The following is a 16174-nucleotide window of genomic DNA, read 5'->3' as shown; positions in this document are numbered from 1 at the left end:
TCACAACATTTGCACATTGTTTCACATTGCTACCTTTGTTTGGTGTATGTCTCCTCAAAGCACATGCATTTGGCACGTGTTGTTGATATGCACACAAACTCTGGTCCACATGTTGTTGTCTGGGGTGAGTGTAACACCTAGCTACATACCTTTGTGATGGACCAAATTTTATTAGGTGAGATGTGAACTTGTTGATGTTTAAAGTGACTTTGAAGTGAAATTGCTTTCGCAAAGGAACACTCTTTCGAAATAAAAACTAGAATTATGGCCATTAAGCTACTTCATGCTTAATTGAAAAGTTCTGCACAGTGATGTTTCTTAGCTGGGTACCACCAATTGTGGCTACATTTTCCCCTCTGTCCTCATCTTCGTCCTCATCCTCCATCTGTGCTTCCTGGTCCTCATGGCCCACTCCCATGGAACATTTGTCCGCACACAGATGATGTTCAGTATACAACATACTGTGATCATTTTACAGAAATTAGGGGGGATTTATAGCATACACTCTTCCTCTGTCTGGGGATGTGCGAATGGGGTCATGACAAAACAAATAAAGTGCCTTTTTTTGCTTCAGTCTTCCACTATAGGTTCCACTTGTGACCCAGGATTTACACCTTGTTTAAAAATATTCTTTTCACATTTTCATAAATTCTTTATAGTCAAACCATACAAGGGGAATTACTCTTACTTGTATAAGGAATTGTGTAGTCTCTCAAATACAAATGTATTTAAACAAGGTGTAATCATGGATTGGAAGCCTAACTTATACAGGAAGATTGACGCACGAAAAGGAACTTTGTTTTTATTTTGATATCAACCCTGTGCTTTGTTGGTTTGAAGGGGTAATTCTCCTCTACTTGAGGCAAATGGGGTCATGCCCCATGGCTGTAGACCATGGCCCTCCTTACAGCCCTGGTGGTAAATGTCACCTACTGCCGTGCTGACAGCCGCCAACATACCGTGACCGCGGCATTATACTGCTACGGGTATTATGACCCACACAGACAAATCCGCCACTATACAGACACCCACATAAGTCCGCAACACCAAAGGTCAGTGATAAATAGGCGGTACCAAAACCCACACCGTTACGCCAACAGGAATACGCCCACAGTATCAGGACCCAGGAATCACCGCAGAGGTCTTTTAACCGCAGTAAACCATTGGCGGTACACACCACTGCACTCAAAATATACACACACTTACAAAACACCACCACATTGGACAATTCAAACTACACACACCTGACACACATACACATACCACACCCACACACCCAATCCAATATAAATCACACACCCACATTACCCATAACCCTTTACAACTAAAAAAAGAGATTGCCAACAGAGAGAGACACAAGCCAGGAGTACCCACTCAATATGAGCCACAGAACACCATCACCCATACACCATCCACGCACCACACAACACACACCACACACCCCAACACATCATCTCACATTTCCCCCACACATCTCACACATATCACTTACAGCACATCCATGGCACCCCAAAGACACCCCAGATTTTCAGAGGAGGAGCTAAGGGTCACCCTACCCTCACCCCATCACTCCACCACTTCACATATACCCCACTATAACAACCCACCCATCCCAATACCAAGCCCTGCATGTCACACCAATCCACGGACCCCCATCACAGACCTGCATGGACACCCATCACCACATCATGTCCATTAGAGGGAATCACCTAGCGCACAAAATCACAATGCACACAAGGCAAAGCTGACAGGGCAATCACAACCATACAGGGAAACACACCCATGCACAACATGGCACACACAGATACAATAACACTGCATTTGCATCCCCACAGGACCCCTACTCAACATCACCGGAGAGGAGTTGCCAGGAACATCCAGTCCCCCCCCAGGGGAAGCCCACAGTGATGACAGCAGCTCTGCATGCCTGGATCACGATGACCAACCTGGCCCATGAGGGACCTCTGGACAGTTGGGTACCCTGCCACAGTCCCATACCACCACAGAGCCTCCCACTTAGGAAATACCACGACAGCCCCCACCCATCGGGCCCATGCCACTGTCCCCAGAACACATCAATCAGCAGTGTGTCCACTACTACAGGGACCCCAGGCAACCCCACAAACACAGGGCAATCAGGGACCTGGGGTCAGTGGGCACATGGTTCAGGGGACAGAGGCACAGGGCAACAGGGAAGCTGGGAGGACTGCTGTGCGACAGGGAGAGGTCAGGCCCAGGGAACCCACTCTCCAGGAGGCACTCACCAACATCCTGGGAGCATACCACCATTCCCAGGAGACCATGGGCCAGATACTGGTCAAGTTGCTGGAGACCCAGCGGCTGCAGGAGGGACAGTACCTGGGGATCAGGGAGGACCCCAAACACATCTACACAATCCTGGTCATCATTGCAGGGGTGCTGAGTGACATGGCCAACACCATGAGGGTGGCAGTGGCACACCAACGGGCCCCTGATACTAGCCACACCAAAGAACAGCCCTCCACTTCCACCGGCGCTAGTGAACATGAGGCCCTGCCACAGGACCAACAGGCCACCAGCACCCCAACCGCTGCAGAAGGAGAACCAAACCACAAACAGTCCCTGCGATCCAGGCAGAAGCCAGAGAACATTGCCAAGACCCCCACCAGGAAATAAGACTCTCCTGATTGTCACCCTTCTGTCCCACTCTCATCCTGTCCACCTTGAACAGACATTGCTCCCCTTCCTATGCCCCATTGAACAATGTACCTGTGATACCAAGAGACTGGACTCTAACTGGACATTCCTCCACCATAACCCCAGCCCATTGCACATCCCCCTCCACCTATTAGCACTGAAATAAACACCCTTGGAACAAATACAAATATGGAGTCTGTCAATTGATTGAAATATGTATTAGTATAACATTCTGACAACATTGCAAGTCATATGTACAGTTATATATACATTGGTATGACCTTTAGTGGGCAGTAGTAAACATACCAGGAGCCAGAGTGGGCCACAGAGATTTGAAAATACAGATGCCAAAGGGTACAGTAAGTGGCCATAGACATAGGGAAATCAGGCTGCCGTGTACAATGTCCAACAGAAATCTGAAAAGTAAAGTGAAGTTACAGTGTCTTACCTCTGTGTCACTGGAAGTACTTCTATATATTATTGCTTCTGTTGTCCACATCTTATTCCTTGCCTCCTCTTCCTCACTGTCCACAGGCTCCACCGCTGCCACAAGCCATCTCCAGGCTCATCCCCCTGCAGAAAAGGCACCTGGTGTTTCAAGGCCAGGTTGTGCAACATGCAACATGCAACGATGATCTGGCACACCTTCTTGAGTGAGTAGTACAGGGATCGACCTGTCAGATGGAGGTACCAGAACCTGGCCTTCAGGAGGCTGAAGGTCCGCTCAATAATCCTCCTTGTTGCCTATGTGCCCCATTGTAACATTCCTATGCCCTTGTCCTGGCACTCCTCACTGGGGTCAGTAGCCATGAGAGGTTGGGGTAACCAGAGTCACCTGAAAACATGGAGGGACAACTGTTAGACACACACTAACCCTTAGGGACAACCCCATACCCAGACACCAACATATACTGGGTGGGGACCTTGGGCCCACCTATTAGCCACACCTGGTGACTCTGGGGTTCACCCATCATATACGGGATGCTGCTATTAATCAAAATAAAGGCGTCATGCACAGAGCCAGGATACTTGGCATTCATATGGGAGATGTACTGGTGCACCAAACACACCATCTGCACATTCATAGAGTGATAGCTTTTTTGATTCCTGAACACTTGGCACCAATGGCACCAATGATGTTGGGGATATGTCCCAGGGCATAAAAGTCAGTTTCACTGTGGCCAAATCCTCCACCTGGGGGAATACAATGTAGCTGTGCATGTGTTTCAGCAGGACTAACAACACTCTGGTCAACACGTTGGAGAACATTGGCTGAGACATCCCTGATGCCATGGCCGTCTTTGTTTGGAAGGAACCACTTGCCAGGAAATAGACCACTGACAGGACCTGCACTAGAGGGGGGATTCCTGTGGGCTGGGGGATAGCTGACATCAGGTCTGGCTCCAATTGGGCACTCAGTCCTTGAATTGTGGCCCGATCAAGTCTGTATGTTAGGATAATGTGTCTGTCCGCCATTGTCGCAAGGTCCACCAGGGGTCTGTACACTGGAGTATGTCTCCATCTCATATTCATCCTCAGTGGTTGAAGCCTATGGAGGAAAACAGTGAGCAGAGGGTCATAATCACACATCTATTGCAATAATGATGTATTTCTACATTTACCGAATCAGTGTGAGACTCCGAGAGTCATTTGCAGTGCCAATTCTGCTATGACGCAGTTAGGTGCCATGGCCTGTGCCCCCTTGAAATGGTGGCTCCCTGACCTGTGAGTAGGGACAAGTGGAAATGAGGTGATTCCGCTGGCGTTGTGCGATGTTGCGGTAGTCGGTTGATGACCGCAGCCAACTTCACATTGCTTATCATTGGGCTCTATGAGTTCTAGGAGCCAATGGCGATGTACGCCGGCAGTGACGGTATGCACCGCTGTGGATATCACTGCCATTTTCTATCTATTCACTCACTTGCTACTTGACCTTCAACAGGAGAGGACCTACATTGCAAGTGCTGCTGTGACCTGTGTCTGGAAGCGACAAAGGCTCATGTGTCTGGGGAGAGGGCCCCTGTCTTCACTGCGGAGGAGTTGTAGAGACTGGTGGATGGGGTCCTACCCCAGTATACTTTACTCCACGGTCCTCCAGACAAACAGGTGAGTACACTGTGAGCATGATGTGTGGGCCATGAATGTATGGAGTGCTGTGTGTGTAAGCCACATATAGGGGGTGGCTGAGGCGTCCTGGCCAGAGTGCTGCATGTATGGTGGTCAATGTATGTGCATCAGGGGATTGGAGGGATATGGTGGGCCATGAGTGTGACGGTCCAGACGCTTAACTAATTCCCTTTTCTGCTGTCTTTTTCCTGCAGGTTAGCACCCATCAGAAAAAGGGTATTTGGCGTGCCATCGCAAAGGAGGTGCAGACCCTTGGGGTCTTTGACAGGCAGAGCACCCACTACAGCAAATGGTGGGAGGACCTACTCCGCTGGGCAAGGAAGATGGCAGAGGCCCTGCTGGGGCTGGCCTCCCAACGAGGAAGGGGTGCCCGTCGTACCCTGACCCCCCTGATGTTCCGCATCCTGGCAGTGGCTTATCCGGAGTTGGATGGGCGCTTGAGGGCATCGCAACAGCCACAAGGGGGTGAGTACAAATTCAGATTCATTACTTTGCACGCAGTAAGGTTTTACCTGGGTGGAGATGTGGACTGTGGGTGCTCCTAGGCCAGTGTGAACATGGCAGGGTAGGTCCCTTGTTGGGCAGGCTCTGAAGCACTCCAACCCCAATAGTGTTAGTGGATATCTACTACTGGTCAGGGCCCTGTTTGTTTCAGATGTGTAGCTGATGGCATTAAGCATTGTACCCCATGGGCTGGTGACTAGCATTGTAACTGGTAGTGCATGGGATAGTCCATAAGGCTGTTCCCTGTAAGTTGTGTACGCCAACGGTAGTGTTGTTGCTGGCATTGACCCAGTGTATCCTCTATGTCAACCCCCTTTTTGTTTTGTCACCCTGTACTTGTGTGCATTAGCATCATCTGGCGGAGGAGCAGAGGCACCGGCGACGGAGGGAGCTGCATCCCACATGCGCCTGGAGGCCGAATCCACTGAAGGTGAGGGCACCTGTGGGATGAAGGGCGAGGGGAGAACCATGAAAGGGACAGGAGGGGACACCACAGATAGCGACTTCTCCTCCGATGGAAGCTTCCTGGCGGTGACGGACACCTCTGTACCCACCCCAACAACAGGTACAGCCGCCACTCCCCTACCAGCACCGCCCTCCCAGCAGCCCCTCAGCTTGTTTCCTGTGCCCGCTCACCCAGGAGGGTGGGCATCTCCTTCACCCCAGGCATCTCAGGCCCTGCCCCAGTCAGCCCTGCTGCCTTCAGTGAGGAGGCTATTGACCTCCTGAGATCCCTCACTGTTGGGCAGTCAACCATTCTGAATGCCATCCAGGGTGTCGAGAAGAATTTGCAACAAACAAATGCATACCTGGAGGGCATTCACTCTTGCGTGGCGGCCCAAAAGAGAGCATTTCACACTCTGGCCTCCGCACTGATGGCAGACATTATTCCTGTCTCTAGCCTTCCCCCTCCAACTTCCTCTACCCAGTCCCAAACCCCTCAACCCCAGCCTATCCCAAGCACACCTTCAGACCAGCATTCGCCCAAATCACCACAGAAAAGTGGCTCAGGCAAACACAAGCACCACACTTCATTTCACAGGCACTCACACAAGCACCATCCCCATGCAGACACACCAACATCCACTGCCTCCACTGTGTCCCCCTTCTCTTCATCCACCTCCCTCCCAGTAGCATCTCCACTCACACCTGAATGCACGACATCCTCATCCACCACCTCCATCACCAGCACGCCCATCACTACACACCCCTCATTGGCAGTCACCACCCCCACCTACATGCACACATCCCCTGTGTTCTCTCCCACTGTGTCTGTGACCCTTCCTCCCAAAGTACACAAAAGCAAGCACCCACACACCCAACAGCCACCCACCTCACAACAGCATGCAGCCCATGCACCTGCACCCAAACTCAGCAGACAGACACCTCTCACAACCACTTCCTCTTCCTCCACTCCCAAACCTTCTCCCTCCTCCCGCCCTAGTGTCCCTAAGAAGCTTTTCCTAGCAAACATTGATCTCTTCCCTATCCCTCCCCCCCGTCCTTCCACTCGGGCCAGGGTGGCCAAAAACCAGCTCAGCACCTCATCCACCAGGTCCACGTCCGCTGTGGTTCCTGCAGCTGTCAGAGGCTCAAAGAGGGCACCCGTCAGGCCAGCCAGTGTGTCTCCAACCCCTGCCAAGGCAAAAACAATTCCGCCACCTGGCAAGGGGAAGAAGGAGACAGCATCCAGCAGGGGGAAGGAGCCACAACCACCCAGCAAGGCCACCTCAAAGACTCCAGTTGCCAAACCCATGGTGACACTACCATCTGCCAAGGTCAGGAAGGGGCACAAACCACCAGGCAAGGCACTTCAGCCGTTGAGGCTGCAGGAGAAGGCCTGGTGGCAACCAGCACAACAGCCAGCACCGCAACCTCCACCGTGGCCAGCCCCGCCAGCAGCCCTGCCAGCAGCCCCGCCGGTAGCACCGCTGCAAGCACTGCCACCTGTACCGCCGCAAGCACCACTACTGTCAGCAGCAGCAGCCCCAGTGGGAAGCCATCCGAGGCTGCAGGAGAAGGGCTGGAGCCTTCCCCCACCACTGGCAGCAGCGGCACCTGCACCGCGGCCAGCACCACCAGTAGCACCGCCGCAAGCACCACCACCTGCACCGCTGACAGTAGCACCACTGCCAGCAGCAACAGCCCCAGAGGGCAGCCGTCCGAGGCTGCAAGAAAGGGACTGGAGCCTCCTTCCACCACTGGCAGCACCCTCACCAGCACCGGCACTACCACCACTGTGCAGCCATAGCCGCCGCCGGAAGGACTCTAGCCCTGCCTCCATGGACTATCATTCATCCTGGTCACTGCACATCTCGTGGCTCAGACACCCAGATGAGGAACTGTAAACTGGCACCCCCCATGTGTTGCATCACTGAGCATAGAGCCCCCTCCAGAACCAATGGAAGAAGTCATCCACTCACCCTATCCTTGGCAGGATGAAGCACACTGGGCACAAAGCCCCCTCCAGAACCAGTGGAGAAAGGCATCCACTCAACCTATCCTTGGCAGGATGAAGAGCACTGGGCACAAAGCCCCCTCCGGAACCAGTGGAGAAATGCATCCAGCCCCCTCCAGAACCAGTGGAGAAAGGCATACACTCACCCTATCCTTGGTAGGATGAAGAACACTGGGCACAAAGCCCCCTTCAGAACCAGTGGAGAAATGCATCCACTCACGATATCCTTGGCAGGATGAAACACACTGGGCACCAAGCCCCCTCCAGAACCAGTGGAGAAAGGCATCCACTTGAGAGACTGTGGCTTTGCACTCCCCAGGACCAAGCAGTGAGCAAACCACCGACTTGAGGGATATGAGAGACTGTGGCTTTGCACTCCCCATGACCATGCAGTGGGCAAACTAACCACTTGAGAGACTTGAGAGACTGTGACCTTGCACTCCCCAGGACAAAGCAGTAGGCAAACCACCTACTTGAGAGACTTGAGAGACTGTGGCTTTGCACTCCCCAGGACCAAGCAGTGGGCAAACCACCGACTTGAGAGACTGGGGCTTTGCACTCCCCAGGACCATGCAGTGGGCAAACCACCCACTTGAGAGACTTGAGAGACTGTGGCTTTGCACTCCCCAGGACCAAGCAGTGGGCAAGCCACCCACTTGAGAGACTTGGAAGGCTGTGGCCTTGCACTCCCCAAGACATCACTGTGGACATGGAGCCCCCTCCAGGAGCAGTGGAATTGTCCCATCTTCTGGCTGATGTGCCCCTCCTTCCCCGTCCCCCTGAGGTGGCTGTATGTTTTGGACCTGATCCTCCTGCAGTGTTCTCTCCATATTGAGGCAGGAGTCAAGTGTGGGCTTGGCCTATGAGTTTTGGCCCAGTGGCACACAGACATTTTGAGTAGACAATGTACCGCCTTATGTACATATTGTATATATTGTAAATACTGTTTTTGAATTTGTAACGTATATCTGACTATTTCTAATATGACACTCATTTGACTCCATTCCTTGTGTCCTTGCGTTCTTCCAGAGGGTCACATGGTGTATATGTAATGTTGATGCATGTGTTTGTGTGTGTGGTGTTGGGGGTGGGGGTGTTGCATGTGCGTGGGGGTGTCACTCTCTTCCTCCCCCCTTGTGTGCTAGGTACAACACCCACCTTGGTCGTCGCCGCCACCATTCGTACTCCTGGTAGATGAGAAGATACATCAACATGGGTAACACCTGTAGTTCAGGCTCCATGCCGTCCTGGTTCTTCCTTGGTTGTCAAGAGGTGAGTGGTTTCCCTTCTGTGTACTGTTTCTGCCGTGCTTTTAATGGTGTTGGTACTGCCCCAGAAAAGCTGGCGGATAGGTGGGTTGTAATGGGGTGGGCGGTACATTGTCTTCCGCCTTGCTGTTGGAGGTTACAGCCGCTGTGTTTGTTGCTACCGCCATGGCAGTCCGAGTGTAAAAGTGGCTGTCTGTGTTGGCGGTTTCCGCCGTGGTCGTGATTCAATTTTTTTTACCGTCGGCCTGTTGGCGGTATTACCTGCGCTTCAACACCAACCGACAGGGTTGTAATGAGGGCTCATATCTTTGGTCAGATAAAAAGACAAAGAAAGAAACGTAACTCATTGATCATGGTGATTGATCAACCCACATTCAAGTACACATCTTTAATGTGTACTGAATGACTCACACCCATTTCTACTAGTACTGGACACTATCTGTTATATATAGATTAACACATTTAATTCCACATGTCTATCCCTGTTCTCTGTGTCATATTGAAACATGTGCATGACCTTCTCTTTTGAAAGTGCCACAGTACGATAATCGCATCTGGGCAGTAGCTTAGTGTGATAGATGTTTTGCAGGTCCTTTGCCACTGTAAGTGACAGTATGTTGCTAAGAAATTGTTTTATTTTTTACATCCATAGGTAGGCTGTACCAGGACTAACCTGTTTCACACTCATACATACATGTGTCCCTTTGGAACTATTTATGTTGTTGCTGCACTACTTGCAAATAAAGGAGCCTTTGAGTTATTCACTTGCTTTAGAAAGTGAAATCTGGTGAGTACACATGGTATATTCTACACACGTTCCCTGAATAGTTGTCTGATTTATTGTCAGGCCTCATCTGCTGCCTTTCATCAGTTAATATGTCATGGTGCACAGGAATTGGCACATAAATATATACAATGTGGGGCATTTCTAAGTAGACACACTGATGTTGTAAATGTTATCTGTCTACCACAGACCTGTACATAATACATTGATCTGCACATGTATGTATTGTATTGTGAATTGATGTGGATTATGAGCTTATTTGCAATGGTTTTATCATCATTGCTGAGTCAAAGCAATGTTGAGATTGGTATCCTGAGTACACTTTGGTGTCTTGTCCAGGTTGCATTACAATCTATGTTGATGATTGTTGAATGCCATATTTGACTATGTTGTTTTAGTGTTTGTGACTTGCTGATTTCTGATTTCATATAGTGTTCCTTTAGTCATTTTACCACCAGAACAGGTGTACCAGTGGTGGCTGTATACCTAAGCATACGTCTGTACATGTACTGTCAGTATGACTGGGAGATATGTTGTTTTTGGACAGCTGATCACTTAATGAACCTTTTATAGGTATTCACCCATGTCTGGTGCCTACCATTACATTGGATGACACACATGGCCTTTCCAAATTTGATTCCTGGCACTTTAATACACATACATGTATAGTGGCATGTGTGACACACTTACCAATTTACAAAAAAACTGTTTCTCACTAACCTGAAAATGATGAGCCTTGACTGATAAAGAGAGAAGGAATGCCAGTGAGGAGACACTTATCTCCCACTTCTCGATTGTATTGGCCTAGAAGTTATATTGGCTTTTCTGTCCTACAACATGTATTATTTTACATCTGTTACCCGGTGCAGATGATATGGTCCCATTCATTCACACAGATTGTAATGTGATTGTAGTAGTCACTGGTGTTCAGTAGCTACTGCCATTGATAGATTAGTGAGTGCATTTCAATGTGGAACCTCATTGTCTACACTTTGCAGTGTCTTGAAGGCACCTATGTAGATGGGAGACAAGGGCCCAGATATTTAGAAATGTGGCACAGTAGAGTGCAGCAAGTAAATTATCAGTACTGCACTGCCTCACTGAGAAAGGACAGTGTAGGACATATTTGAGGATATTGTGAAAAAAGCCTCTTTTTGACCTGGTTAGCCCCTCTTATGGTATGGTATGTGATGTAGCCTAGAAGTTGTTATTGCCCAGGGCCCGTGCTAACTAGTTTCCCTGGATCAGCGCTCTTTCCGTAAACTGGTGTGATGCATTGGCACAAATGGCAACACCTTTAGCTGCCACTATAAGTCTCTAGTAAATGGTACTTAGGTACCCAGGGCATGGTACCTAAGGGTAGGTCCCTGAGGGGAGCAGCACTGATTGTGCCACCCTTTAGGGCCATGCATCCAGATGCACCCAGCACAGCCATTGCAGGCTGAGTGCTCTGATGCAAACCTAAGACATAAACTCAACATCTCATACTGCCTGTGTGCCTTGTGCACCATACACTGTATACACTATAAGTAAGACACCCCTCTGGCAGGCCTTCAAGCCCTAAGGTGCACTATCCTGTATGTGAGGGAATAGATGCATGAGCAATATGCCCCACTGTGCCCTTGCCAAACACTGGGACATAGTTAGTGAACATAGCAGCCCTTTTAATACATGTGCTGAACACTGGTCAATATGAGTTTCACAGCTACATGACGGCCACTCTGAACTCTGGGTTATTTGGCATCAAACAACTCAGAATGATAAATCCAAACTGGTACCAGTATTGGATTTATTTTCAAAGGTACCCAAGGGTCACCTTAGAGGTACCCCCTGCAAAAGCTAACTACCTTGGCATGGTTGCTGATTGGTCCTGACCAACCCACCACTGCCAGACACAAATTTGCACCCCTGGGGTGATAGATCCTTCTCTCTGGGATTAAGAATGAAGCCCTTCCTGGGTGGAGGTTCTAACACCCAATCAGGAGTAGGAAAGTGACCTCTGCCCAAAGGAAGTGGTCACTTAGTGGATGTAGCCTCCCTTAGGTAGATGACCCATTGGTCACTACCAGGTTCCCTCTAAAACACCCACTAAATACAGTATACCCAGGAGCTGAGGTTCTGCAGGGCAACTGCAAAAACTCTAAAGAACCCCAGAGGACTTCCAGGCTTGTCACATTGCCAGAGAACTCCCTCCTAAGTGGAGGCACCACTCTAGATCCACAAGGAATCAAAAAGCCAGTGAGGTCCGCTTGACTGGCTGGACAGTAACTACAAAACCGGATGTCCCAGCTGGACCAAACCTCACACCAAAGAATGCAAGGACAAACCCTGCTAGTGTGCTGAGCTTGGTTGCACTGTACCCTCCAGCAGCTGAACCATAATAATACCATTGGCATAGGTCTCCTAGCTTCAGACATACTGAAACACAGACCACCCAAGACTGTAAAAGGACCAGGAGGAAGCCCCAGTCAAGAGACTTCTGAAACAACCTGGAACTCCCACCAGAGTGTCCTGCAATTGACCCTTGAACTGACCTACCTGCTGCTTCTGAGGGCATCCTTGTGCACAGCTTCCAGCTCACCAATTCGCTCTGCACTCGGCCACCTTGTGCCCTGCACTGAAGCTTCAGCTGTGTTCTAAGGGTCTCCCACCTCTTTGGACCTCGACACTCCATAGGGACCCCCAGGACCCACCTTTAAGCTAATCTGTGCAGTGCTTTTCTGTGTTTTCCCCCGCAGTGGCCCTGCACCAGCTCTAGAGACCTTGTTCCACTACTCCCTACTTTTTACTGAAATTCTCTAAAAGTACTTAACCAATTTTGATGATCTTGGTCTTAAAATGTTTCTAAAAAACTGAAGTATTTGTATAAATTGGTCTTGAGTTATTCCTTTCAGTGTGTGAGTTGTAAGATTGATACTGTAAGTACAACAAATATTTTGCACTTCTCTAAGACTGGTCTAACTGCTTGATGAAGCTACCATAAAAAATAGAGCATTAGATGGTATAGTTTTTACCCCTGTAAACCAATGTGTGGTTGCCTGAACCCTCTATACAGTGTGCCTAGCTTTGAACACTACATAGAGGGCCAGGCTAATAAGGCTATACAGTGCAGTCCCGAATTTTCAAGCAGTACTGGCACATATTTAGCTGCATAGCACTTAGACAGGCGCAATTGCAACATGGGGATTTTGTGGCTGCATTTCATGTGAGATTTACTTTGTGCATGAGGGGCCACCTTCCTGCATCGCATGACCCTTGGAACCCTGAAAGTGTATGTCTGTGTGCCACCGACTGCACCACACATAGGTGGCTAGAGTGTGTTGCGTGACTTAAGTAATTTTTCCATGGGACACATGACCTGGGGAGGGCAATTGATTGCATACATTTCACAGTTCACCTGGTGTGGGATACATGACATGTATTATGAACCATGGGAGTGACATGTGGACACACAGACAGCAGCATGGAAGCCTTTTCTTGCACACAGTGATGCAACACAGCATTCTTCCTAGCATTGCATTGCTCAGGTTCTTCCCACTATTGATAGGCACACACAGTGGCTTAGTATGACTTAAAAAGTGTGACTTGCGGGTTTGTAATGAACATGTGCCATTATGTATGGTGCAAGTATGAGGCACATCCCTCTTACATATACACTATCTTAGGTAGCCCACACAGAGATGGCCATTTAGTCATTATTTACTGTTATTAGGTCTACCATGTGCTTCAGATGTACTTACTAACCAGTAAGCCATTCCCATATCTCCCATTCCAGAAGCGCTCATTGATATTGGAGTACCTGAGGATGTAGGCACCATGAGCACTCCTAGGATACTTATTCAGCACATTTATGAACATCCCAGGATGGGCCACAATTGCCTGTACATTGATAGAGTAAGTGGGCTTCCTATTGCTGTACAGGTATGACATTGTAGCAGGGACATGTTACATGTTGTTGCACATGTGTATTATCCATAGTCCCCAAGACATGTGGAAAGCCAGCTATGGCATAGAAGCCTTGCTCTGTGTCCAATTGTTGTTGCTGTATCCTGGGGAGCATAAGGTACATGAGGTACTGTGGTGTCAGTCTGATGATGGCATCCAGGACGGGGGGATTAGAAGGCCAAAAAAGATGTCTGGGAGATCCCTGCTACTCTGGATGTGGCAGTCTGGAATGCCCCAGATGCCAGTATGTGGAGGAGTGTCATCAGCTTGACCTGTGGAGGGATGTTGGAGGACCTCTGAGATGTTGCCTGCAGCCTTGATGCAATCTGGTTCAGAACCTGAATGATGGACTCCCTCCTGAGCCCGTTGTAGGTGATGATCTCCTCCTACTTGAGGTCAATGAGGGTAGTCCTCTGGCGGTACACACACTCCCTTCTGCTGTGCTACCTATGTGGTGGTCTCCTTGCTACTCCAAGTTAAAGTATTAGCATCTCCTTGGTGTATCTGAGCTTGCCAAAGTACTTTGGGTATGTTCTGTTTATATACCAGTGTCAATGTGTCATTTCTTACCCATGGATGCCAATGTGCAGGCATGCTGAAGAATTTTAAGGCTCTGTGCACTGCTTGCCAATGATACGTTACTTTTCCCAAAACTCATAAATATCACTGTGTCAGTTCTACATTGGGATTTACGATGAAACACCTACCTTGCATATATTGAAATCTGAGTGATGCAACCGATTCACAAGCTCCTTGTAAATATGCCCATAAGTGTCCAACGTGCAAATCATGGTCCCAACTTCCTTTCTCACCCTCTTCACGCACAATAAATGTCCCTCCCACCAAACCAAAAACTGTAGAAAGGGCTAAAAGATAGATCTGGAGATATTTGAGGCTTCCCTTGATGCATGCCACCCTGTGATCCAGGTGCTCCAGATGCCTCAGGACGCAGCACTGGAATATGTGGTCTGAACATGGGGGGCAGCAATTGTCCAATGTAGACAGGGGGTTGCCAACTGGTGGTGGCACTGTCAATGTCGCTACAGCTGGGAAGCTGAAGGTGCTGGCACCTGGCTGGAAGAACTGCAGCCTGCAGTCAAGGCAGCTACCTCATCCTACTCCTCCGGCAGAGCCACAAGCGGCTGGTGCTCCAAACAGGTGGCCTCCCACCTCTGCCACCGCAGCCACGATTCTACCTCCTGTTGTGTAGGTGGACCACCAGGAGTAGTTATATAAAGAAAGAACAAAAAGAAAAAAGGCAAATTGTAAACAGCACTCTGTGAAAACACTTGCTTAAAGTTATAGTGGCATAGTAGCAGCACATTGCTGGCTTCCTTCGGCCATTTGAATCTGATGTGACTGATTAGGAGTCACAGGACCATTTTTTTACCCACACGTCTCACTGTAGTTGATGAATGTTGAAAGGGAAAAATTTGAACAGGCGTAAATCCATTATGGAATCCATTTAATATATGTGGCACATGCCAAAAAAAGATTTTTTCAAATTTTTTGGTAGGCTGGGACAGAACGTAGGAAAGAATAAAGGAGTGAAGGACCAGGAGGTGACTGAGTGGGCACTGAGAGGGAAGGGAAACACACCTTGTTTTCAGTTTGCAATGCATTGAAAACGTTGTAAATGCTGATTAACTGAAGTAGATGCACATCGCACAGAGAGCACTATTTAATGGCCGAAATGAACCATGCTGCAGTTAGGTCATGGCATGGGTGACTAAATGCCATGGACTGAGGGTGATGAATGATAATAGTGGGAAGATACATATCTGCCTTGCTTAACAAATACTGTGAGTTAAGGGAGTACACAGAAAATTAAAATACCCCCAACATTGAAACAAAGTGTTGATAACCAAGCAAAACAAGGGAAGTAGGTGAACACATCCCTCTCCAGAAGAGCTCCCTTAATTCTTCATCCAAGCAATTACCTATTCCTCCTTTCATTGTTCTATTCACACTTTGATACCCACCATTTAAGCTTTACAGTCTCTGATACCAGTCCAATCCATCTATCTATCTTACTATCCATCCATCCATCCATTCACCCTTTCAACCATCCTTTCACCCATCATCCATTTGCACATGCATCCTTACACATCTTTTAAACCACCTGAGCATCCTTTTTAACATCCACCCTTCACCTAACCAGGCATCCTTTCACCCACATACCCTTTCACCAATCCTTTCAACCATCCACGCATCTCCAATCACCAACCTATACATCCTATCTCCCACCCACACAACCTTCAATCATATACCATTTCAGAAATCCTTTCTTTTGACTATTTATCCTTCTTTACCTTTTCCATCAACGCATCATTTGTAGCATTCAATATGAGCTTTTGTCTGTTGAGTTGAAGATAGAAGAGGCCATTAAGAACTCAACCCATGCTGTAGCTG

Source organism: Pleurodeles waltl, chromosome 10 (genome assembly GCF_031143425.1).
Source record: "Pleurodeles waltl isolate 20211129_DDA chromosome 10, aPleWal1.hap1.20221129, whole genome shotgun sequence".
Classification (NCBI taxonomy): domain Eukaryota; kingdom Metazoa; phylum Chordata; class Amphibia; order Caudata; family Salamandridae; genus Pleurodeles; species Pleurodeles waltl.
This window is presented reverse-complemented; position numbering follows the sequence as displayed.